Source organism: Dasypus novemcinctus, chromosome 15 (assembly GCF_030445035.2).
Source record: "Dasypus novemcinctus isolate mDasNov1 chromosome 15, mDasNov1.1.hap2, whole genome shotgun sequence".
NCBI classification, from domain to species: domain Eukaryota; kingdom Metazoa; phylum Chordata; class Mammalia; order Cingulata; family Dasypodidae; genus Dasypus; species Dasypus novemcinctus.
This window is the reverse complement of record NC_080687.1, coordinates 8,809,321-8,834,974: the sequence shown is the minus strand read 5'-3', so window position 1 is coordinate 8,834,974 and position 25,654 is coordinate 8,809,321. Positions and strand designations below refer to the sequence as shown.

General features: G+C 46.4%; 1 long non-coding RNA gene across 2 annotated transcripts in view; it reads right to left on the bottom strand.

Moving 5' to 3' along the window:
- Positions 1–25,654, bottom strand: part of LOC111760642 (uncharacterized) — a 149,086-nt gene that overhangs the window by 1,960 nt on the left and 121,472 nt on the right. For both annotated transcript variants that reach the window (XR_011645781.1, XR_011645782.1), the window contains exon 2: positions 14,822–15,035. This is a non-coding gene — a long non-coding RNA (uncharacterized lncRNA). The remainder of the gene's footprint in view (positions 1–14,821; positions 15,036–25,654) is intronic.

The following is a 25,654-nucleotide window of genomic DNA, read 5'->3' as shown; positions in this document are numbered from 1 at the left end:
GAAAATTCATAGAGACAGAAAGGAGATTTGTGGTTGTCAAGGCTGGGGGGAAGAGGTAACGGGAAGTGACTGCTAGTGGGTACCAGGTTTCTCTCCTGGGGGATGAAAGTGTTCTAAAAGTAGATTATGGCGATGGTGTCCCATCCCTGTGAATATACTAAAGAACATTGAATTGTATACTTTGGTTGAATCTTACCCTATGTGAATAATGTATCAATAAAGCTGCTGGAAAAAAAAAAAAGAACAAATGTCTTATGAGTAGTTTTGGTTAACCAAACCAAAACAAGAAAGAGATGCAATACCTACTGGTCAGCTTTGTCCAGTGCCTATTCTGCTGTCATCAGCATTTTAACACCTTGTGAAAACAAGGGCCCTCTTCTTCATTAGGTGGAAATGTCTATTAGAGCCCTGTAGCCCATGCTTAAAGAATATATTTCCTACGAAATAGTAATTTTAAAAGAGCCCTTTCTAGGGATAGCCAGGGAAAGTTTTCTCGAGAGCCTGAGTAATGGTCATGAGTGAGCTGGACCACGGTCACGGAGTCCAGACCGTGCAAACTGGCAGCCCTGTGGCCTTCTCTGACCCACAGATGTTTCACTGGCAGTGTAGTGTGTTTTTTACAAATATGAGATTTTCACATAAAGAAATACGGCATCAGTTTCTTTTGAAAAATCGGAAATCTGATACCTGTGGCGCCAGGGTGACAATAGCTTGGTGGGAACAGTGGCTGTCCCCCCCACCCCCCACCGACCCCAGAGCTCCATGTTTTCTCGTTTGCCACAGTCCTCACCACTCCCTAGCATTTGCCCTGACTTCTCACCCAACCATGGTACTTGCACATTTGAGTCTGTGACCCCTGAGCTGGGTTTTTAGAATTTCATAGGTCTGGGAACTGCAATTGGAAAATGTTCTTGATTGGAGATTCCTTTCATAGGAAACACCTATTATCCTCACACAGAACACAGACTGGGAAGCCTCTGCCCTAAAAGGGTCTGTAAGGTGAGAAATAGAAACATTTCTGGTGACATCGTAGGGTGGCTGGAGTCTAAAATGAGGAAGAGAGTCTGACTGAGCTTCAGAGAGAGAATGTCTAACGGCCCAAATGAATGACTAGAAAATGCACTTTCTTTACCATGTGTCTCCAACATGCTGGGCATAGAATATTTCACTTAATGCTCTCAGAAACTCTAAGAGGCCAGGCTGCTTGTCTCTTTTACAGACAGTGCTCTCTGAGGCCCAGAGAGAGCCAGTAAGTTGTCCAAAATCACACAGCTAGCTAGAGCTCAACTCTTTTCACTCAGTTCTCCTAAAAGCTAATGCTTTCTCCTCTGAGCGGCCAGGCTTCCCAGTTATTAGTCTAACAGTGCGTGTCATGCTCCCCACCAAGCATACCTCATATTCCCAGGGAATCCTGAAGCTCTTTGAAACATAGAGTTTACAGCTTTCAAGGTATTTGTACAAGACCATACTAAGAAATGCATTTTACATATATAAAATCTGAAAAAAAAAGTCACGCAAAATACATGTTAATGTAGCAGACTCTGATTTTAAAAAATTTTTTTAATTTTTAATTTTACTTCCCAACCCACCGATGGGCCCTGCAGTTGGCGAGACACTGGCTTAGAGCCGCAGCTAGAGAAGGCAAGTTTGGCATCAAGACTAGAGCAGAGGCTGCGGGCTGGGTGAGAGGCACAGAGAGGCTGCTGCCCGGCTGGCCGGCCCTCCCTGCCCAGGGAAGGCCCAAGACAGAGAAGAGCTCTCCAGGGCAGAGGCCTCCGGGAAAGGCAGCGAAGAGGCCCGTATGCCCTGACGCCCAGCAGGGAAATCCCCCAGGCCTGAGCGCCTCGTCCCCGCCTCCGGGGAAAGTCAGAGCCCAGGCCCACAGGCTGGCGCCGCCCGCAGCCGGCCGCTGGGAGACTGGCTCCCCTCAGGGCCCCGGCCTTGTGGCCCTAAGACCCCCAAGGGCCCAGGGTGGCCTGTGGGGGTAAAGAGGGGACCGCTAACCCAGCCCTGTTTTCAACAACCAGACGCCTCACGCACCTTTTCTGAAAGGTGGCTCTTGACTCTTGTTCTGAGGTTTCCTTCTGCCTTCCAAGAACAGAAATAAGGAAGCGGGAAGGAGAGAGCATGGTCGGGTATAGTCTAACACCAGTACTACCAGCACACTGAAATTCACATTCAGAAGCGGAGCCGCCTGGAAAACGTTCATGGCATGTGACCAGGGATTTTGCTTCTAGGAAATATTCTGAGAATAATCAGAAATTAATAAAAAGCACAAGGGTATGAACAAGAATATGGATTGTGGCACTCTTTATAGTGTGGCAACAGTCTAGATGCCCAGTGAGAAGGGCTTGGTGAGATAAGGTTGGTGCACACTTGTGATGGATTACTGTTATGCCACTATGAAATTGTTATGAGTGCTAAATTTAATTATGTGCAAAAACATTCATAATATCCTGTTATGAGAAAAACTATTTTCAGAAGCCTCCCTGGTTCGGGGGGAAGAAAAAGTGGGTGTGCGAATCCAAAAATGACTGGACGAGTAGGCTGAAAAACGTTAATAGTGTTTATTTTTGCTGGAAGGATAACAGGTGATCTTCATTTTCTTACACTTTTCAATATTTCTGAAGTTTTCTGCAATCCACTTAGATACTTTCATAATTAGAAACAAAAGTCCCCAATGTTCTAAAAGTGGGAATTTGCTACTGTAAGTCTCAAAGATTCAGATAATGTTTTAAAATTGACTTCATTACTCTAGAAAGTCTTTCCTATAGGGGAATATTTAATATAGGCAATGTGTTATATGTAAATAATATGATATTAAAATATAAATCGTTCATATTTACCACTGCCCTAAAAGGAGACTCCATTGTTATCGGGGCAAGACAGGAAGGAGAACTGGGTGACTTTAGAAAGGTTCCGGTGTCTACTTTTAAAAATCTTTCACCTCTGATGGCTTTTCCTTCTTTCCCCAGAATTCCGTCCTTTGTCATCTTCTCTTTGCTTCTCTCCTGCCCTCCTCCTTAGAGACCTCGGCGAGGTCTCCATTTTGAGGAGTTTTTTAAGCACCAGCTCTACGTAAATGACCCTAACAGGCTCTCGGGGGCACCGGCTTGGGTTTCCCACCCCTTGCCCAGCGCTACAGTTCCGTGCTCTACACGTTGCCCTCAGAGCACGTTGGAGCTGAACTTCCAGGAGTGATTTCTCTTTCCCGCCTTCTTTCTCCTCTTCCCTCACATCAAATTTCATGAGAAGATATGACATGACTTATTTCTATGTCACAACACTTTTGAGGTCATACCCTTTTTTCTCATTCCTATGCCTCCAACTGTAGTTCTGGCTTTTATTATTTTGTGATTAAGAACCAAAGCCACTATGTTAAAGCCCTGCTGATGGTGCTTACTAGCTGTGTCACCCCGGGCCAAGTGACTTAACCTCTCTGAGCCTCAGCTGCTTTAGGGGATGAGAACACCCTTTTTCCCAAGGGTGGTTGTGAGTCTCCATTAGTTCATATACACAAAGAGCTTAGAACAGTAAATTATCAGCAGAGACTGGCTGCTTATTTTATTTTAGTTTATTTTTTAAAGTCCGCTGCTTAAAAACTTTCCATTTAATTACATTTTCTCCCCAGTGAACTACAAAATCCTCACCCTGTCTTCAGCGCTCTCCAGGACAGGACAACATTTCTTTCTGGCTTTACTTCCCACTGCGCTTCCAATTCCCAGTCAGACTGGACCTTGCCCTCTGGCAACCTCTGATCACAGCACACCGTTTCCTCGGCTAGGAACGACCCCTGCCTGCTAAGGTCTAACCTATCCTTAAAAGCTTTCCCCACCTTCTAGAATTCTCAACTCCACGAGCTTTCTTTTATTTTTGAGCTCCCTGTCACTTTTGGCTGTACCCTTCTAATGACTTTCATAGTGTTCTAAATATAATAACAATATATTATTATCTATTTTATAGCCTAGATCACATATTACATAAACTCCTTGGGAACTGGTACTGTTTTCTTACTATTCTAACTCCAGCACCTTTGGCAGATGTCAGCTGAATGTAAAGATGATGTCCAATTTTCTATGCCATGTTGCTGATACCCACTTTTAATATACTGTCTAAAATCCCCTTCCCTTCACAGATTAAATGAAATTCTCATCTGACAGTCTGAGGAACACGGAGCAAAATGTACTGTCACATTGTCATCTTTGTAGCTCAAAGTCAGGCAACTTCGGGTGGCTCAATGCTTTTTAGGTTGGCCGCTGTCCTGATGATTGGGGGCAATGTTTTTACGAACTGCTGTCTTAAAAGACTTTCTCTTTTGGTTTTTTACTGTGTGGGATGTTGTTATAGTTTGCAAGTTTGTAAATATATTTCTATTTCATTCACGTAGCTTTTCAAAATCTCTACAGTCAGGATAATATAAGCAGGTTTTTAAATGTTGGCATTTGTTTCGTTTAAACAGAGATGCTTTTGAGGTTAAAACGTGATTTTCTACATCCTACCAAATATCAGAAAGGTTCTACACTACTCCAAAATGTAGTGTCCTTCTTGAGTAGAAAAGTCACTCTGACACCAAAATGTGTGCTCTTTGAATTGAAGGAATTCAATCCAGGTTTTACATTTGCATAAAACCAGATTAGATTTGCATAGAGCAACACCAGATTGACCTGGAGTGGTGGGTGAGATGGGGTCCCAGGAGCCAGGCCGACCTGCAGGGCCCACGGGCCTGCTCCCACCCACGGCCGCCCTCCCCTCCCTCTGCCCCCACCCCTTCCCCTACTTCAGACGCCGTGCCTTGGAGAGCACCTAGTTCCTGGGATTTATACTTGCCAAGTGGCTTTGGGGAACAAGTTTTTCTCAAGCCCCAACATCAAAAGGCACTTATTTCAGCACTTCAGGGGAAAAGAGTAACTCAGGAAATCAATAATCTTGTTCCTAGCAGAAGAATGGATTTTTGTGGGGTTATCTCTGTGGTCTCTTGCCTATTTTTTTAAAAGAGGTATGATAGCAGTCCTCTGTGTTTTCTTACCTTACCTTAAGAAATGTAAACTTCTTGCGAGGCAAGACATATGGTGACATGTTGTTTCTAAGTGCTCTGTGTTTATTAATGGCAATGAGACGGCTCAAGGAAAATTTGAATGCGGCTGTAAATTCTTCCACTGCTAAAATGGAACTTCCTATCTCTATCAAAGGGATGTTTTGAACACGGATGAGGTTGGCAGAGGAACTGCTAGGGCAGCAGACGAAAGGAACGGCAAGAAGGGAAGGCGCAGCCTGCACAAGTAGCGCCTGGTGCCAGGGAGGCTCTCTGGGCCCATCCACGGGCTAAGGAAGGTGGCGCGGGGTGGGGTGTGGGCCCCACATGCAGGCTGAGATGCCATCTCTCTCCAGCAGTAATAAAAAAGAACTGACAGAGATATCTCCAAAGGCCAGAAGCTTTGGGGAGGATTCAGGGCACATCACCAGCCTTCTTGTGAAGTGAGCTGTGGATCACGCCACGGCTCAGGGCGTGAGGACAGAGGCTGGCACAGCAGCCTTCATAAAACAGGGCACCTCGAGAGCAAAGCTTGCTGGAGACTCCACTGTCCCCTGGACCTTAGAGTCAGCACTCAGTACTGCAAGGTCAGTGTTTAGGGGGGAAAAAGACTCTCTTGGAAGGCAAGGAAATTTCTGTCTGACTCATTAGCCTGCTATTTTAGCTCAAATCAAGCATCCTTGGTTTCAACTGTGCCACCATGGGCGCACATTATTGTCACCACCAGAGGTTAGCATTGGTAATTGAGAAAGAACCGATGCTAGACAGTGGTAGGTGCTCTTTCCGGCAAAACGTTCACTTACTTAGAAAAGTCCCCAAATTTGGGAAACGGACTTTGGCCCAGTGGTTAGGACGTCCGTCTACCACATGGGAGGTCCGCGGTTCAAATCCCGGGCCTCCTTGACCCGTGTGGAGCTGGCCATGCGCAGTGCTGATGCGCGCAAGGAGTGCCGTGCCACGCAAGGGTGTCCCCCGCGTGGGGAAGCCCCACGCGCAAGGAGTGCGCCCGTGAGGAGAGCCGCCCAGCGTGAAAGAAAGTGCAGCCTGCCGAGGAATGGCGCCGCCCACACTTCCGGTGCTGCTGACGACAACAGAAGCGGACAAAGAAACAAGACGCAGCAAATAGACACCAAGAACAGACAACCAGGGGAGGGGGGGGAAATTAAATAAATAAATAAATAAATCTTAAAAAAAAAAAAAAAAAAAAAGTCCCCAAATTTAATTCTGCTCTCTACCCCTTCTTCTCTTCCTTCCCTTCTCTCCTTCATCTGACAAACAATAAAAACCCATCAGGAAACAAGAGAAATCACCCATAATTCTATCACCCAATGGCAATTATTATAAATATTTTTAATTTTAATTTTTATGCAGTTTAGAAAGTAGTTCATCTATAGAGAGAAATTTGTGAAATGTAGATGAATATGAAGAAGAAAATTTGGAAACCACCTGCAAATCCCATCAACTGTTTTAAAATGGGGATCCTGCCATCTGTGTAGAATTTATATCCTGCTTTTTCCATCGAAGATGATAATGTATCTTCCCATGTTGTTAAGAGCTCTCAATTAAAGATGATTTCAGAATAAAAATTGAAAACAAAACAAAACAGGAAGAAGCAAGACAGTGAGTAAGGGCAGGATGAGAGGGAGAAGCCAGCACTGCTCTGGCTGCAGGTGCTTGGGGGAAGGGGCAGGGACCGCTGCTGGGCACCATAGATGCTCTACCCAGGAGAAGCCGCTCAACCAGTCTTTGAAATGGGTGTTGTTTTCCGTATTTCACAGATGAGGACGTTCGGGGAACCTAAGATCACCCGACTTGGAGCCAAACCCGAGGCTGCCTGGCTCTGAAGCCCGAGCTCTTTACATAGCACCTGGCATGGGTGTCTCCTGGTTATTCTGTGCTTTGGCATTAAAACAGCAAGAGGCACCTTCCAAAGGAGGCCAAAAGACAGACGCAGCAAAAATTGAGCAGCCCCACCCCCTTCTAGGAAGAGTGTGGGAAACGAGTGAAAAAACCCAACAAGAGTAGTTGACCAATTTCTGGGGCTTAGTGCTCCTAAGGGAACGGATGACAGGGCAGAGAACGGGCCCAGGTGGTGGCACCCCACCCGCGGGCGGGCGAGCGAGCGCCCAGCACCCACTGCGGTACCAGACTCGCTCTTGGTCACTCTGGGTCCACTGGGATCCGGAAATTTGGTACCACTTGAAGGTGGGGATGAGAATCAGGCCTTCCTTGACCTTTGACTCGCCCCCGTCCCTTAATTTTTTTTTTTTTTTTTAAAGATTTATTTATTTATTTAATTTCCCCCCCTCCCCTGGTTGTCTGTTCTTGGTGTCTATTTGCTGCCTCTTGTTTCTTTGTCCGCTTCTGTTGTCGTCAGCGGCACGGGAAGTGTGGGCGGCGCCATTCCTGGGCAGGCTGCTCTTTCTTTTCACGCTGGGCGGCTCTCCTCACGGGCGCACTCCTTGCGCGTGGGGCTCCCCTACGCGGGGGACACCCTTGCGTGGCAAGGCACTCCTTGCGCGCATCAGCACTGTGCATGGGCCAGCTCCACACGGGTCAAGGAGGCCCGGGGTTCGAACCGCGGACCTCCCATATGGTAGACGGACGCCCTAACCACTGGGCCAAAGTCCGTTTCCCCCCTTAATTTTTTTTAAAGATTTATTTATTTTTATTTTATTTCTCTCCCCTCACCACCCCCCCCCCCCCAGCCCCGTTGTCTGTTCTCTTGTGTCCACTCGCTGTGTGCACACAGTTCTTCTGTGTCTGCTTGCATTCTTGTCAGCGGCAAGGGAATCTGTGCTTCTTTTTGTGGTTGCGTCATCTTGCCTTGTCAGCTCTCCGTGTGCGCGGCACCATTCCTGGGCAGGCTGCACTTTCTCTCCCACTGGGCGGCTCTCCTTGCAGGGCACACTCCTTGCACATGTGGCTCCCCTATGCGGGGAACACCCTTTCGGGGCAGGGCAGCCCCCAGCCCTTTAAAACCTTCCTTTGGTGACTCTAGCTCAGCGGCCCGACCCAGAAACCTGAGCTTTCACCGCTGACCCCTTGCCCCGCTCCCCACAGTGCATAAATCGCCAAGCCCTGTGGGCTCTTCCTCTTTAGTTTCTGTCTCTACCTCACCTCTTCCCTTCATTTCCAAGGCCCCGTCTCCACCGAAGAAGCAGTCTCCAGCTTGGTCTGCTCTAACACTATTGAACATCCTGGTCGTTAGACTTAGAAAATGCCACGTGACTTCTCTCACGTAACCATGATAATATGGCCAGGAGAGTGCCCTACTTTAACAGTCCCTCTCTGGCTCCCCATTACCCTCGAGAGAATGCCCTGAGTCCCCAGCAGGGCCTCCGCGGCGTCCCACTCCCACCACCCTGAACTGGGAGAGATGGGAGCACGGCGCGCTTCCCCCAGCACCGGCCCTCCTTTCAGTGAGGATAATGCTCCAGCCGCCTAACGCGCGCCCGCCTTTCAGCAGAGGCACCGCTGCTCTGCGAAGCCTTCTCTGGCCGTCCCACTGCGCGCCCAGTCCTGGGTGGGCACCGTGCTCAGTGCCCACTCCTGCTGGCCCTGCTCACCCAGCCCTGCTACTGTCTGTGCATCTGTCCATCCCTGAAGGTCAAGGCTTGTTTCATGCACGGTTTTTCTCAGCGTCTTGCCTCATACCTGGCCTAAAGGAGCCCCTCGATCATGAGTGAATGTTTATTATGATAAATATGATAGAGCGGGAATGTCATGCAGGAGGTAAGCCGGGTTCTGGCTTTGTAACCAGCTCCTGTATCACCTGTTGCTAAAATTCCCTATAGGAAGTGGATTTGGCTCAACGGAAAGAGTGTCCACCCACCACATGGGAGGTCCAGGGTTCAAACCCAGGGCCTCCTGACCCGTGTGGAGCTGGCCCATGTGCAGTGCTGATGCGCACAAGGAGTGCCCTGCCATGCAGGGGTGTCCCCCACATAGGGGTACCCCACGCGCAAGGAGGGCGCCCTGCAAGGAGAGCTGCCCCATGCAAAGAAAGCGCAGCCTGCCCAGGAATGGCACCGCACACACGGAGAGCTGACACAGCAAGATGACACAACAAAAAGAGACACATTCCCGGTGCCGCTGACAAGAATATAAGCGGACACACAAGAACACACAGTGAACAGACACAGAGAGCAGACAACTGGGGGGGGGGGGGAGGGTGAGAGCGATAAATAAAAAGTAACTCTTTAAAAAATTAAAGTGAAATAAAACTCACCGTAGAACAAGGTGCTCAGCTTCCCCAACTACTTTATTCAGAGCTGGGGTCTCTCCAGAGAAGGGCAATAAAAGTATTCCAGAGCATTTGAGGATTTCCTAAATAGAGATTTATAAGTGGGGGGATGTCCTATCAGTACAGCTGAGGGAAAACAGAGGAGATGACGGAGGGAATTCACGCTTTAGAGCACAGGTGGGCTGGACCCAGAAAACGAGGAAGTGCTTCACCAGAGTGACGTAGGGACAACGGGGGACGCCGCTCCTCCACTGCGCCGGCCCTCAAGAACAGTCCTGGAAGGTTAGGGCACAGGTAAAACCCAGTCCAGTCTCCTCGTGCTTTAGACGAAGGGACCAAGGCCCAGAGAAGGGAAATGCCGTCCTAGGGTCACACGTCACCTACAGAAGAGCCAACACTGAACCCGTGATTCCTGCTCTTTCTGTTAGATTATTTCATATGAAAGCACCGTGACAGAGGGCAGAGGCCAAAGGAGGGGTGCTGCCCACAAGGCCAGCGCGCCAGCCAGGCAAGCTAGGAACACGGCTGGAAGTATCCAGCAGGCTCTCTCACAGCCGCCCCTGCGCCCCGTCGGAGGGGGCTGCTGGCCGCCGGGGTCCCGCCGATGTGGGCCCACCTGGCCCTCGACCTTGGGCAGCTCACCGGCCAGGTGCTCGGCTGCGTCCCCTTCAAGATGGGGCGTCCCGCCCCGCTCCAGGCACGTGGAGGTCAAGGGCACTCTCCCGACTCGGCCAGGGTGGGGAGGGGAGCACAGGAGGGTGGTCCCTCGGAGGAGCCCGCTGCTGGCACTGCCAGGCGTCTGGCAGCCACAATCCCAAGGGCCCGGCAGTGGGAAACAGCTGAAGTATTCCAGAACTCTCCTCTTGGCACCGCAGAAGCCGGAGAAAACCGAGGCTGGGAAACCTGTCTGACAGGCCCGTCAGGGCGCCGCTGGCTCCCCTGCTGGGAGAGGCTCAACTGTGTCCCTCCTCCAGCACAGGACGTCTGCAGACGCCTGCACGTCCTCCCGGGACCAGCAGTGCAGCTGAGCTGAGAGGCACGTGCTCCCTTGGAGGTGTGCAACCCGAGGGTCACACTGCAGAGCTGTGTCCCAGGAGGGGACACCTGCGGCCAGCCGTGTTTGTTCCTTGGGGTCATTTTATTTTAATGGTAATAAGGTTCCAGGAGGAAAGAGGACGCGATGGTGAGAGAGCCCAGCCCCAACAGGGCCCGGGGAGAAAGAGGGATCGCAGAATCTGTCCCTCCAAACCCGTGGCGAAGGGGGAGGTGGCTTCCTTAACTACCTGCGGTACCCCCGGCCGCCCTTGGACGCCGCTCTCTGGGGTTGTCCTCTGACCCCGCAAGATCTGGTTTGCAGCGCCCTGCCTTGGTGGCTTCCCCGGCAAGGCGTGCGCTGAAGCATTTGGCCAAGAGCAGGCTGCGGGAGGTGGCTTTGCGGGACCCACTTCTTGACCCAATGGGAAGCTGTCCTATCTGTGCTTCTCAGAAAGGGGCTAGGGCTCATTTGGGTTTATGCAACGATTTGCAGGAAAAAATTATGCCTTTGAACTGTATACTGACCTGGTAATTTCTAACAATCTGTGTACAAACTTGATACCTAAAACATGCAGCATTTGTCTTTTCATTGTAAGAAAGGCAAGCAGAATGACATTTTTCTCCCTGACCATTTACCTTCTTTCAAATGGCTGCTGTGTCTCTTTTATTTTAGAGTCTCAAAAAAAGTTGCATCACATGTAGTACTCCACAAAAGGGAAATGGAAACATTATTTTAAAAGGAAGGAAAACAGTATTACTTGTTTAGAAAATACGATGCATGAGCCCTGAAGAATGGGAAAGCACCAACTACTATGGCAGGGAGAAGACATTTTGCCAAATTTAGAACCCACTTGAAAATCACGGGTTCTAAGTTTAGAATTGAACTAAAAAACTTGTGCTCACATTGCATTTGGCATTGGCAAAAGAGAAAAAAAAGGAAAAAAGCCAAGCTACTAATTAAAGGGGGAAAAAATCTTACACTCTTCGTAGTTCTAGAAGCTGGGGATTATTTTCAAAAAAATTCTTTATTGCCCAAGTGGATAGGCCTGCACTTAGACAGAAAAGAAACATTTTTTTCTAATTAAATTTTCCTTACAAAACAAGGGTTTAAAATTGAGAGAAAAAAACATTTTGCCCAAGTCTTCAAAGGGTTACAGGACTGTTGTGTAACCTTCTTTGGACTCAACCAAATATATCAGGTGATTGTTTAAACTTTATGTTTTTATATAATGAATGGTGTCAAACACTGAGGTAATAATATCCTATTAGTAAACTTCAAATAATAAAAATGCAGTAAAATTGTAAATATCACTCTAGGCAGAACAAATATATAAACAAACTAAACAGAACAAATATAAACAAATCAGCATTATTGTTATTTTCTAATTTGGATGCTAAGATAGTTATTGCAACGTCATTAAGAAATCAGATCAGAATTGCTCTTATGGAGAGAACTCCAAAATGTTTCAGACCGTGGGGAGCAGATGTAGTTCAAGTGGTTGAGCCCCTGCTTCTCATGTATGAGGGCCTGGGTTCAATTACCACTACCTCCTTAAAAAACAAACAAGTGAAAAAACCAACTTTCACTGGGGACAGGATGTAGCTCAATGGTTGAACGTCTGTTTCCCACATATGAGGTCCTGGGTTCAATTCCCAGTACCTCCTTAAAAAAAGTTTCAGACCAAAGGATCCAAAAAAGTTTTAGACCCAAAAGTTCAAAAGCAGTAAGTCAAGACCCAGCAGTGAAGAGACAGTGTCAAAAATGCAACTACTGGCTTGATCTTTGAACTACAAACTTTTGCAATTATAGAAAATCTAAAGGCATCTTGTGCTATCCTCCACACACATAAAATTCATCCAACCATCCATCCATATAAACATATGATGATAATAGCCTAAGGAAAGGACCTGAATTCAAATAATTAAAGGAAAGAGTAAGCATGAACAGGTAATGAAAGTATCTTTCACGGTAAGCATACTCACACACAAATGTTGGAGAAAAAAATAGTTTTTCTTTCCTGCTTACTGTCTTGGAATCTAAATACAATGAGTAACAATAGGGAGCAGGCATAGAAACTGGTGGATATGACACTCTTCCTCCAGAGAGAACATTAATTTAACAGTTTAAAACCTATAACTTTAATTTCTAGGCACTTTTAAAAAAACAAAAACTCTTGTGGAAGGATATAAAATTAATTCCTCAGTTAACTGACTGACCTTGTCTTGCGAAGAAGATGCAGTTGTTATGGTGGAAGGAGGGTAGAAAGAAAACAAACAAAACCGAAAAGAAAACAAACGAAAAACGATGCATGTGTATGTGGGAAAGCATTTGTCTAGAAAATGTATTTTTAATTCCTTGTTAATAAATAAGCATAGTTAAGCAGTTGCTATGTATTTCTCCTAGTAGCATATGTAGTATCTCATTGAGATAAAGAATCGAGGTTAATCTTCCCAAGACGTGTGCCGAGAGCAGAACACAGTTTCCCTGGGTCCATTGGGTCACAGCTTCTGAACACACACTCTTTAGCATCTCCTGGAGATGCTTTGGAATGATCCATTAATATGGAATTTCATATAAATATTCTCTTCTACTATTATACCTCTGAAATTGCTCTCATATTTATTTTAAATTCTTATTTACAAGGAACTTAATCTTTTGGACACCTTTCCTTCTTTCTCAGGCTGGTATACCAAGATGAATGGAAAGAAACAAGAGAAAGGCCCTTGATGGGAACGAAGGTTAGTTCTTGAACTGCTGTGAAGGGGGAAGGCCTCTGCTCTCAGTTGGGGGCTGAATCCACTCATCAAGCATTAGCTCTTCTTGGATTCTGGAGACAGAAGGAAGTGTCCGCACGTCTACTCTAGCACCAGGAAAAGCAGGGCCCTGGGGGGGAGGTGACTTTTTGTGGCATGAATAGGAATCAGAAAAAGCTAAATGTTTGTCGATATCCGCACCCCTGATTGTCTTTGCAGAGAAATCCCAAATCCTTAAGCTGTCTTCTAGGCATTTTCCATTCTTCTCCCTATACACTTTTCTACAGAAATAATAAATGAAGAGGTTTAATGTTGCAAAGAGTTAGGCCCCCGACATACATTTTGCCCTTATGCATTTGACCAAGTCTGAACCCAAGGTTTCTTGTTTTCCTTTGCCTTGTATTGTAGCTCTTGGCTCTACCCCTCATCCATGAGATACACATTTCAATTAGGAATTTAAGAACTGACATACAAACTTGTAACTTGTTCTGAAAGTGTTTTTTTCTCTTTGAGCTGGACAAAGGTATACTGCTGATTATTAGCAAAAAAAAAAAAAAACCCAAAAAACAAAAAACCAGCTCTAATTTCCTGTTTCAAATATCCCATTAAATATCTCCACCTAAAACAAAAATAGAGACTCCAGAAATAGACCCACACATATATGGTCAATTGATTTTCGCAAAGGTGTTAAGGCAATTCAATGGGAGAAATGAAAAATTTTTCAGCAAATTGTGCTGGAACTGGTTAGCCATATGAAAAAAAAATTGACCCTTTACACTGTACATAAAGAATTAGCTCAAAATGAACACTTAAAAGTAGACAAAGTTCTAGAGTTAAGCATAGGAGAAAATCTATAAACTACTGGAGTAGGCAAAGATGTTTTAGGACACACACACATAAACCATAAAGTAAAATTGATAAACTAAACTTTATCAACAGTAGATACAGTTTGCTCTTAGAAAGACCCTGTTAAGAAAATGAAAAGATAAGGCACAGAATGGGAAAATATTTGCAATGCATACATCTGATAAAGGTCTGGTATCCAGACTATATAAAGTGATTACAACTCCATAAGAAAGCAAACAACACAATTTAAAAATGGACAAAAAAATTGGTCACATGCTTTACAAAAGAAGATACATAAATGTCTGACAAACAAATGAAAAGATGCTTAACATCATTAGTCATAATGGAAATGCAAATTAAAACCACAATGAGGTATCACTACCTACCAATCAGAATGGCCAAAATAAAAAAATTGACACCGAGTGTTGATAAAGATGCAGAGCAACTGCTGGTAGGAATATAAAATGGCACAACCACTTTGGAAAACTGGCAGTTTCCTAAAAAGTTGAACCTAGAATTACCATTCGAACTAGTCATCCCATTTCTAGGTATTTATCCAAGAGAAATGGGAACAGATGTCCACTCAAAGACTTGAATAAGAATGTTCTCAGCAGTTTTATTTGTTATAGTCAAAAACTGGAAGCAAACCAAATGCTCATCAATGGATGAATGGATAAACAAACTGTGGTAAGTCCACACAGTGGAACACTACTCAATAATAAGAAGGAACGAGCTATTGATATTACACAGTAGCATGGATAGTTCTCCAAATCATCATGCTGAATGAAATAAGCCAGGCAAAAAAACCTCCATACTGTGTGTATCAGTCAGGATTTTCCAGAGGAACAGAATTGGCAGGAGATACATACATGTAAATATTAAGAGACTTAGTATAGAAATGGACTCACGTGACCATGGGGATTGGCAAGTCCAAGTTCTGTAGAGCAGGCAGCAAGCTGGAAACTCAAAGAAGGTTTGATGAGTTGCCCAGGAGAAGTTGGCGAGCTGACGTGGAGATAGAAATTCTCTCTGACAACTGAAACCCTCAGTTCTTGCTGATGGATGAGGAAACTCCCCTCCTTGCTGAAGGCAATCTCCTTTGTTGATTGTGGAAGCAATTACCTGTAGATGTAACCAACTGTCTAATGATTAAATCCATCTATGAAACACCCTCTCAGTAACAATCAGGTCAGTGCTTGCTTGACCACACAACTGGACACCAAATAGCCAAGTAAGTACATGAAAAAAAGAATTGACTATCATACTGTATGACTGCATTTATATAAAATTATAGAAAATGCAAACTGATCTACAAGTGACAAAAAAGTAGATCAGTAATTGTTTGGGGCCAGGGGTGAAGGAGGGTAAAAGGGAGACATGAAGACTTTTGAGATGATAGAAATGTTCTGTATCTTGATTATGGTGAATTCACGGATGTTGCATCTGTCACAACTCTCCAAATTGTACACTTTAAATGGGTGCAATTTATTGTGTACAACTCAATAAAATTGCTGTTTAAAAATGAACAAACAAACTTCAAAGGAAATTTCTTCAGGACACCCAGACTTCTTGTTTCTAAAACCTGGCGGTAATCATCTCCCAAGCCTGGTTCGCGTCTTGGTTAATGTTTGCTTTCTAGGCTAATGGCTTAATTATCCACCTCATCAGGGAAGCTAGATAGTTTGGCCACTCTTCCTTGTTTGTACCTTTAAACTCTTTCTCAACTTCACCGCCATCTCTGAAGGCCCACGGCTGCTACCCTGTTTTTGTTATCTTCGCGTGCCTAGGTTATTTCAGTCATGTAGGAAATGGCCAGCTCATACTTTTCTAGCCTGCTGTCTGCATTGTTTTTCTAAAGCAATGTCCTGCCCTTCCATTGCTCAAAGATCTTCATGTGCTATTTCAAACTAAAACGGGGCCAAATTACTAATGCTGTTCTGGACTTTGCTTTCCCCCCACCAGGACCCCTTTGAATAACTCTAAGTAGTAGAGATTTCTTCCTATTTTTAAACCAATACATATTTTCCAGTCTCTTCCTCCCATCCGTCCTAGTTCTGCCCCTAGAGTGACAATGAATGAGAATACTTCTCTCTTGCATACAGCAGACACCCTTCAAATATCTAAGATAACATTCAGGTCTTCTTTGCCCAGGCCTTCACTCATTCCTCAGATAGCATGCTTCCCAGACCCTAGCTAATTTCTCTGATTCTGTTCCAGTGAGTCAATGTCCCTCTGAAATGGCCTCTGAAATGGGACACCTAAACCAGAATATTAACCCGCATATGTCTCCTTTCTTCTGCTGCTCTATGGCTATAATGTAGCCTGACATGCTGTTGACTTTTCAAACATCAAAGGGGATGTATATTAACCTGCAGTCAATTCAAGCATTTAAGATTTCTGATTTTTAAAAATCGTTGTGACACCACTGGCCACCTGAGGAAATTGAGGCCAAAGGTAGGAAAAGGGTGAGGGTTGAAGTTGAAGCATTTTTCCTCAGTGATTCTGCCTTCTCTTGAATGTTCCTTGCTCCTGATAGCAAGTGCAGTTCATCTCCACACCCAACCCCTCCCTCCAGGCCCCATATCAGTTACTTGCCAACTTGAGACCCTAATGAATAAATGACTTTTCGACCATTTGCCTAGACTTACAAACTGGCACTTGGGTTCCTCCGAGCAACATCAGTCCCATCCCTGATAGCTACCGGCCCTTATGGCAAATGATTAGAAGCATGCAACACCCTTATCCAGAAAGCTCACTGACACAAGGGCAGCAGGTCAGAGGCTGAGCAAAAACCAAACAAACAGAAAAAACACGAGAAACAAAACCTGTAGGGAATAGACCAAGAAACCAACCTCCTGGCCTGCTTTTCTCTCTGTAGCTAAAATGCTAAGTTACCAAGAGGAGATGTTTCTTTACAAAAGAAGCATGGGATTTTCGTTGGACTTTCAAAAGTAAATTCAATGTATTCAATAGGAGAGAAGGATTGCTCTTCCAGACAGTTTCCTCAACATTTTGAGTCATGTGAGAAGAAAGACCAATCAGACAAGTTTTGGTACTATTTTCTTCATGGTCACCTTTAGGCTGATGATTATCTACTCCTCTAAACAGACATTCTTGCCATCAGATCAGCATCTACCCCCCCCCCCCCGCCCCCCAAATTCCATTTTCTCATCAATCCCTGAGCCTCACAGGTATATCTTGTCCAACTCTCTCTTTTTAGAAAGTCAGGGCTAATGTTCCTCTACCCATTCACTGGTGCTCAGCCTTCCTTCCCTTCAATTGTAAACAGAGACCCTAAGGTCCATAGACATCTCTTCCTTTCTCCAAATTATCTCCAATCTCCATTGGTTCTTTCCTCTTTGCCTTTAAATATACTCAAGAACCTCCAAATGCAGAAGACATTTCTGGTTCTGTACCAACCTATCCCTTTTTCTTTTCTCACTCAAAGCTGAATGCTTCAAGTGATTATCCACCATTTATTCCATCCTTGGATCCACCACTTATGTCATTTTCACTAACCTACAAAAATATATCCTCTTAGGAACCAAAATGGCTCAACTGGTTGAGGGCTGGCTTCCACATGCGAGGTCCCAAGGTTCAATGTCCAGCCCCGGTTTCTGAAAAATATATATTATATAATATATATATATATATTTACAGTCATAAGAACATCTTATTGGACTGATTCAATGGTCTTCTTTTGGAATTTATCTTTCTCTTGAATCCTGTTGGGAGCTAGCAGGCATGGAGGAAGTTAAGAGAAGCAATATTGGGGCAGGGGGTGTTGGGGAGATTGTTGGGTTTGCTGCCCTCAGGGTCACCACTGCTCAGCCTACCCCTTTGTGTTTCTCCCCCTAGTCCAGCAACAGAGTGGGATACAACTCCAATGTTTCTTGCTCCAAATATCACAAATCTAGAAAACCTTCTCAGTTCAGGATGCTATCACAGGCTTTGCCTTAAACATGGGTCAGATATCACTCGACCCTTTCCCTCCGCAGGAACGGTGCCCTAAGTGTAGGTGAGCTTAGGTCTGAAGTAGGTCCACCGTCTCTCCTGGGACCTCCAGGATCTCTAGATTGGGTGACTTAACCAGAAAGACTCGTCATCATCAGTCTTCAGGAACCCGAACTCTCACCAGCCCTAATTCCGTGCCTTCCCCATTTCTCTTGTTTCACGCCAGGCTTCTCCACTTTTGTCCTCCACACAGCCTGGCTGTGGATCCCAACACTGACTGTTCCATTACCATGCGCATTTCCCAACGCCACATTTAAAAGCCGTGACACCCTTCTCTTGTTCCCTCAGAAGGACAAACTACTAGAAGTAACGCTTCATTAATTGCTTGCTCTTCCTCTTTAATTAAAAACCATAGTTGCTAGTCCTGAACTTCTTATGCTCATAGACGGAGCCTGGAGATGGTAATCGTTCAGTCACACCACCTTCAAACAATTAGGGAATGGCTTTCTCTGAAGAATTCAGAAAACTGCAGAATTCACTTAAAAAAAACTAAACTCTGCCCCTAAGCCCACCGGATTTGGTTAATGTAACTCTGAAACCCATATGCCAATCATTCTAGAACCATCTGAGCACACCTCCTACCTGGAGAGGCAAGTTTAAGTCCACAGTCTAATAAAGGAATTGGAAATCTTGAAGGGCCACGTTAAATATGAAAACTGCCGTTGATACAAAGCTGGAAGCTTTGGTCAGTTTTCATCCTTTTAAGTTAAATACGTAGAGAACAAGAATTATTAACCTGAGATTTGAGCATCCTCAAACGTGTGCATTTTTCTAGTGCAAATGTTCACAGCTTTCATCAAATTTAGGAGATTCATGGCCTCCAAAAGCTTAAGAGTCTCAGTTTTAGAGGAAAGGCAAGATAAAAATCAAGGTACTTGGGACATTGGAACTGTTCTGCATGACATTGCAATGACGGCTACAAGCCATTATACATTTGTCAAAATCTGTAAAAGTGTGTGATGCACAGTGTAAACTATAATGTAAACTATCGGCCATGCTTAGTAGCAGTGCTTCAACATGTGTTCATCAATTGTAACAAATGTACCACACTAATGAAAGACGTTGGTAGATGGGGGACAGTCCCTGAAAATTACTCCTATGAACAGCTTAGTGTATTTTCTTCCAGATCTTTTCTATTCATTTACATAGAATCCCCTATATTTCCCACGCAACATTTATATAATCTAAAACTTCTTTTAAAATAAAGAAAAAAAGTCAAGGTACTACTGGTTTTATATATTTATAAATACATCAAATAAAAATAGCAAATAGCTTCCCCTTTAGCAAATAGGATGGTAAAATAAGTAGGAATTGTAAATAATCCTAAAATAATTAGTAACCATATTTAAACACTAATATAGACAATGCCATTACAGCATTTCAGATATCTTTCAATAGGTATTTACCTTGATATATATACACGTATACGAGGGAGGGGCACGTTCAAATATAGATTTTAACCTAGATTGCAAATTACCAACAGCCTTTCTTCCAGTATTGTCTAAAAAAGGCTCCATTCGGGTAACTTAATGCCATTCTGAATAAAAATAAAATTACAATTGAATATATACTATAGTGCTTCAGTTACAACATCTCATTTTCTTATATTAGATCAGAAAGAGAAATTATTGTATATAGCCGTATAGCAGATTGATTAAAAGATATACCGTGGAAACTCCCTTCATAGCCAGACTTTGCAGCCAAAATTCAAATTCAGAGCTGGAATTCTTTAAGCCAGGACCCATGCACAGTGTGCCAAGAAGTTCACAAATTGCTGAAAAGCATCACTTTTGTAAATCTATCTCAGAAATGGATTTTAAAACTTAGAAAGTTTGCGCTGGCCAACACAAACCTATCAGGTTATTGTGTATTCTGTTTCCTTTTACATTTAAAATATAATTCATTTATTTATTCATTCATTCAACAAAATACATATTGAGCCTCTACTATATGCAGGCACTGTCTAGTTGCTAGGGCTACAGCAGTAAACAAAACTGACCAAAAATACATGTAAATGTATGATCAATGTAAAAAATCCAGAGGTAGAAGCACATAGAATAAAAAAATAAAAGTTGTCTTTCTTGAGGCCTGCTCCCATCTCATTCCTTGTAAATTACTCTTTCGAACAGTTTAGTGTATTTTCTTCCAGACCTTTTCTATTCATTTACACAGAATACCGTATAGAGGATTTTCAACGCAGTTTCATGGTGAATCGATGTTTACCATATGTGCAAACATACATACCATAAAATTCACTTGTGTCAAGTGGACAGTTCAGTGGTTCTTACTATATTTTTGGGGTTGTACAATCATATCATAATCCAGGTAAGTGAATTAAAACTTTTTACATATATTATTATCATAATTTAAAAATTGATTTATCTTGATTATGATGAATATAATATATATGTCTAGGTCATATATTAGTTTTTTTTTCTTTCATTTTTCAGTTACTAAATCTTGGAGATCTTCTTTCACATCAGTATAGACAAATTTGGGATTACTTTCTATAAAGAGAGGAATGAGTCATAGCTGCACCTCCTTTGTCTAGATTTCTTAGAAAAGGAGTACATAAACTAGAATTGTTTATGATGACCCTGTGATTTCAATATGCAAATATAAGTCAATTGGTTTACAGAATTTCTTAGGAGTCCAAAAATCAACTGGAAAAAAAGTACAGAAAAATATTTTCAAACACACATGCACAAACTAGAAGTTTTGAGTACCCTGAAATAAGAATAAGAACTGACCATTAAATAGCCTTCACTCTTTGCTAGCAGCTGTCCTAAAAGCTTCACAAGGAGTTCAGCTTTAATTTAATACAATGCCGTGACCTAGTAAACGCTATTATCCCATTCAACAGAGGCAGAGGCGGAAACCCAAGTGGTTAGGTAACTCGTCCAATAAACTGACCAGCTAAAAAGAGCCTGGTTGAGCCCCAGGCCGTCTGGCCTCAGAGTCCACACTCCTAGCGGATCTGGCTGTGGGGGTTGGGGAAGAGGGAGCAGCAGAGGCTCAAGGTAAAGGAGGTGCCGCAGGGGGAGCCTTCAGCACAGAGCGCGGAGAATGCGCACGAGGAAAGTGAGCTGCTATTATGAACTGCGGACCTGCACTTTTCAGTAGAATGCTCCTCTACGAGGAAAGTCACATTCGAGGGTTTGTTCACTCAGCTGCCTTCCTTGGGGCAGTCACCGTTCTGCACCTTCGGGGATCCCACTTGAAGCACAGGGACTGCGAAGGCCAGCAGGCGCCTGAGCCCAAGGGCGGGGAAGCAGGGAGAACAGCAGTGGAGGTCCTGCACACAGGCCGTGGGAGCAAGCTGGGGCTCAGCGTCACGCAGGCGACGGGAGGAAGGCTTCCGAGGGGAAGGCAACCCTGACCCACTCCTGACAATGACCGTGGTGCCCTTTATGGCCTCTGGGTGTGGTGGGAGCCATTGCGGGTTTGACAGTGGCGGGCTCGCCATGGCAGGTGGAGTGGCATGGGAGGTGGAGTGGCGTGGCAGATGGAGTGGTGTGGCAGGTAGAGTGGCATGGGAGGTGGGTTCGCTGTGGCAGGTGGCGTGGCGTGGCAGGTGGCGTGGCGCGGCAGGTGGCGTGGCGTGGCAGGTGGCGTGGTGTGGCAGGTGGAGCGGTGTGGCAAGTGGAGCGGTGTGGCAGGTGGAGTGGCGCGGCAGGTGGCGTGGCGTGGGAGGTGGGCTTGCCGTGGCAGGGGGAGTGGTGCGGGAGGTGGAGTGGCGTGAGAGGTGGGCTCGCCATGGCAGGTGGAGTGGCGCAGGAGGTGGAGTGGCACGGCAGGCGGAGTGGCGTGGGAGGTAGGCTCGCCGTGGCAGGCGGTGGCATGGCAGGCCTGGGGACAGGGCGGCGGGGGCGATGGTGAACGACCCCCGGCCTGCGGCCCAGTGGCTGCACCGTTTGCTGGATGGCCTCTCTTCTTCTGACTCTCAAAGCTACTTGCTTTGAAGTTTCTTAGTCACACCGTGGTCTCCAATTTCCAAGATCATGTTTTTACATGGGAAATTTATTTTACCTGCTTAATACCGTCACACATCTCTGCCGTGCTCCAGAAGTTCTGAGTGCCGCCTCCTACAACATCAGAGGCCTAGGAAAACACTGGACAAAGGAGAGTGATTTACCTCAGAGATGCCCAAGGGGATAATTTAAAAACAAGGGGAACGACCAGCAACTGCCGGTCCTGTAGAGTCGCTGCTGGAATGGAGAGGAGGGTTCGGGCCAGGGGAGCCCTAGACGGGTGTAACCCCAGGAAGGACACGGGTCACCCGGTGGAACCCAGGCCTGGAGGAGGTAAGGGAGCTCCCAGGGGAGAGGGATGGTGCTCAGACTCAAACCAGGCAGAGAAACACCAGAGAACACTGGCGGGGACTGGAGAAGCAGACGCAGACCAGGAGTGCTCCGAGACAGTGCTTTTTTTTTTTTTTTTAAATAACCTATGCTTATTCACATTATCTGGCCAAAATGAAGCATTATTGTAAACCCAGAGCATTTTCGAATACCAACTTTTACTTTTAAACTTCTTATGATGGACATTTTCCAACATAAACAAAAGTAGAGAGAGCCGTAGAACACAAGACCCCACCTACTCACGTCCAACTTCAACAATTACACACCGTGACGCACCTCGTTTTCGTCTGCACTCCCTTGCCTTAAGGCACTGGGTTATCTTGAAGCGGTCATTTCATCTGCGATTACGATTACCTCGGCCAGGACCAGCATACAAAGTTGTGGCCTGCTCTTTTTATCTCACCACCGCCCCCCTCCTCTCAGGGAGGGGCTGCAGGGCTGGAGGAAACAGCGTTGAGAAATAAAGTCTCCCTAGAGGGCCAAACCAGCTGATCGAGGGCTAAACCCATTTGAATGGGGAGGAGATTAGGAGGGAGTGGAGCAAAGCTGGCCGGGGGGCTGGGAGGGGGTCCGCAGCCCTGGCGGGGGGGGGGGGGGGGGGGGGGGGGCACGTCCCAGGGGGGCACATGGGGGGGGCAGCGTCCCAGGGCGGTCGTGGGCCTTTGCATGGAGGGTGAGGGAGGGCTGGAGTTGTCTACCGGCCACTTCGTGGAGGGGGCACACTCTGAACTGGCTTCTGAGCTGGGGACAGCTTTGAGGGAGAGGAAGGAAAGAGGAGCTCAGCAGCGGAGGATAGAAAGGGAAGCCGCGTTCCTGAAGCCCCCAAGTGTCGGGCCAAGGATATAGAGTTAATTGACCGACTTAGCAAACACTTACGGAGCCCGCGGCTCTCACCTGCTCCCTCCTTAAACGCACCTGCGGTCATGCCCGTCCTCTCTTCTTCCCCTCCAGTCCATCAGCAGAGGGGTCCCCGGGCTGCCCTCCTCCACCCTGCACCCCTCCCCGCCTTCCTGGGGGCTTGCTCTAAGGGCTGTCACCTGGCACTTGCTCCGCGCCCACCCAGTGCCCCCGTCCACGCCGGGCACCCCCGCCTCTGCGCTCCCTCTCCCTGTGGACTCTGCGCTCTCCTCTCCGATGGGCGCCTCCAGCTTGCCTTTGCCCAGGTAATTCGTGTCCCTGTTCTCCAAAGCCTCACCTTCCCCGGGGAACCCCTGGGATGTGACTCCTCCCGCCCGCCCGGGTTGGCACGCTCCTCCACCTCCGTGGTGAGTGAGCTGACCCCGGGGGGCTTCCCCACGTCTCTGAAAGGACAGAGGTGAGCCTTCCCCGGGGTGCAGGGTGCCCGACACTCGGGGTGCTTAGGAAAGGTGTAGGATAACAAGGTGGATGCAAAGGTGAACAAAGCCACGGCTGCTCTCAGAGTGCCTGAGCCTTTCCAGAAGTATTTCCCCCAAGGCCAAGCGAGCAGAGCGCTGTCCTGCCTGCCTGTCCGCAGCGCTTCCCATCACCTTCCGGGGAGAATCCAAACCTCTCCAGCTGCAGGCCCCTGGATCCCAACGGCCCCGTGTCCCGGCCTGTGTGGAGCGTCCCCTCGCCGTGGCCCTGGGTGGCCGGGCAGGGGCCGCACACGTGTCCCAGGGGACGCACAGGGAGCAAGGACCCGACCTCCCGGCCACATGCCCCAGGCCATTTGCACAATGCCTGGGCACCTTGGGGCCTCTGGAAATGTTTGATGAATGGCTGAATGAGGGAGTCAAGAATCTGATTCTTTTAGTTTCTGTCACTGCAGAAAAACAAATCAACTGATGCCACTTTCCTGTGGTCCGAGGAAGACCAGGCAAGGCAGTTGGAATTTCTGAGGTCTCAGGAATTGAAATTTCAGGAAACCATCCCCAATCTCCCTCCCGCTGTTGAACTTCTGAAATGGAATGGCTCCTTGCACAGGAGACACACCTTGGAGCTCAAGTCAATTAACAAGTCAGGAAACCCAGGGGAGGAGCCTTCCACCGCTGCATATGTTAGGGGCTGCAGACGCACACAGGTAAAAACGTACAGACTGACCATGCCGCGTTCCCTGACAGATGCCGCCGGTTTCTAGCCCTTTGTCCAAAAAATAAAGATGAATCTCAGGGAGTTATTTTTAAACTGGCCTTGTGGATATGAAAAGGACAAAAGAGCAGGCCTTTCAAGGAGCCCCTTTGTCCCCTGCTCATCCTTGCCCTCGATCAAAAAGAGCGCGCCTAAACTTAGACCCCTCCGATTCGGCTTTGAGAATTTTCTAAAGGCATCCTGGGCTCCCCCTTGTCTTTCGTATTGACAAGCTGGGGGTTTCCTGACAACAACTTGATTTTTTTCTCTCTCAGATTTCTCCGAATTTCCCCTACCCTTCACTTCTCAATGGTCAGAGTATTTTTAAATATGTCTGACGTCTTAATCACTTCCGGGTTTTGCTTTCAGACGTCGAGCTCAGGAACAGCCCAGCCATCCTGCCTTGCCTCATCTTCCCGCCCTCTTTGATCTTGGTTGACTTTTCCTTTCATATCTGGAATCTGTTTATGACTTATTCTAATAGTCTCACTTTCTGCTCAAAGCCAGGGCATGAGGACCTGCTCGTTTTAAACTCTCACCCTGGCCTGGCGGTGCAGTGAGAATGGGATGATGGAGGAACACTGGTACAAAATTTGGTTTTCTCTGGGGATTTGCTAAGCCCATCGGTGAGCCACATGCTGACCCCACCGTGATGAAACTTCAGCAGTTCTATTTTCAATATTTATAATGTTCTGCTCTTTTCAAAGCCCGCACACGTTCATTCGACCCTGGGTAGTCCTGTGATATCGACATTATCATCATTTCCCACAGAAAGAAACTGACGTGTAGAACTGTTAAGGCCCTTAAGGGAAATGGATGTGGCTCAACTTACAGAGCGTCTGCCTATCACATGGGAGGTCCAGGGTTCAAACCCAGGGCCTCCTGGCCCGTGTGGTGAGCTGGCCCGCGCGCAGTGCTGCCGTGTGCAAGGAGTGCCATGCCACCAGGGGTGTGCCCTGCGTAGGGGAGCCTCATGCACAAGGAGTGCACCCCGCCACCCGGGAGTGGTGCTGCACACACGAGAGCAGACGCAGCAAGATGAGGCAACAAAAAGATCACAGATTCCTGGTGCCACCGAGAATACAAGCAGACACAGAACACACAGCGAATGGACACAGAGAGCAGACAACTGGGGGGGGGGGGCGTGTATAAATAAATAAATCTTTTAAAAAAGAAAGGGGGATCTTAACTAAGACCCTCCCCCCCAAGGTATCTAGCCCACAGTCATGGTTTTAACCAGTACCCATAGGCTAGTTGATTTCCAACTCGACTGCAAGC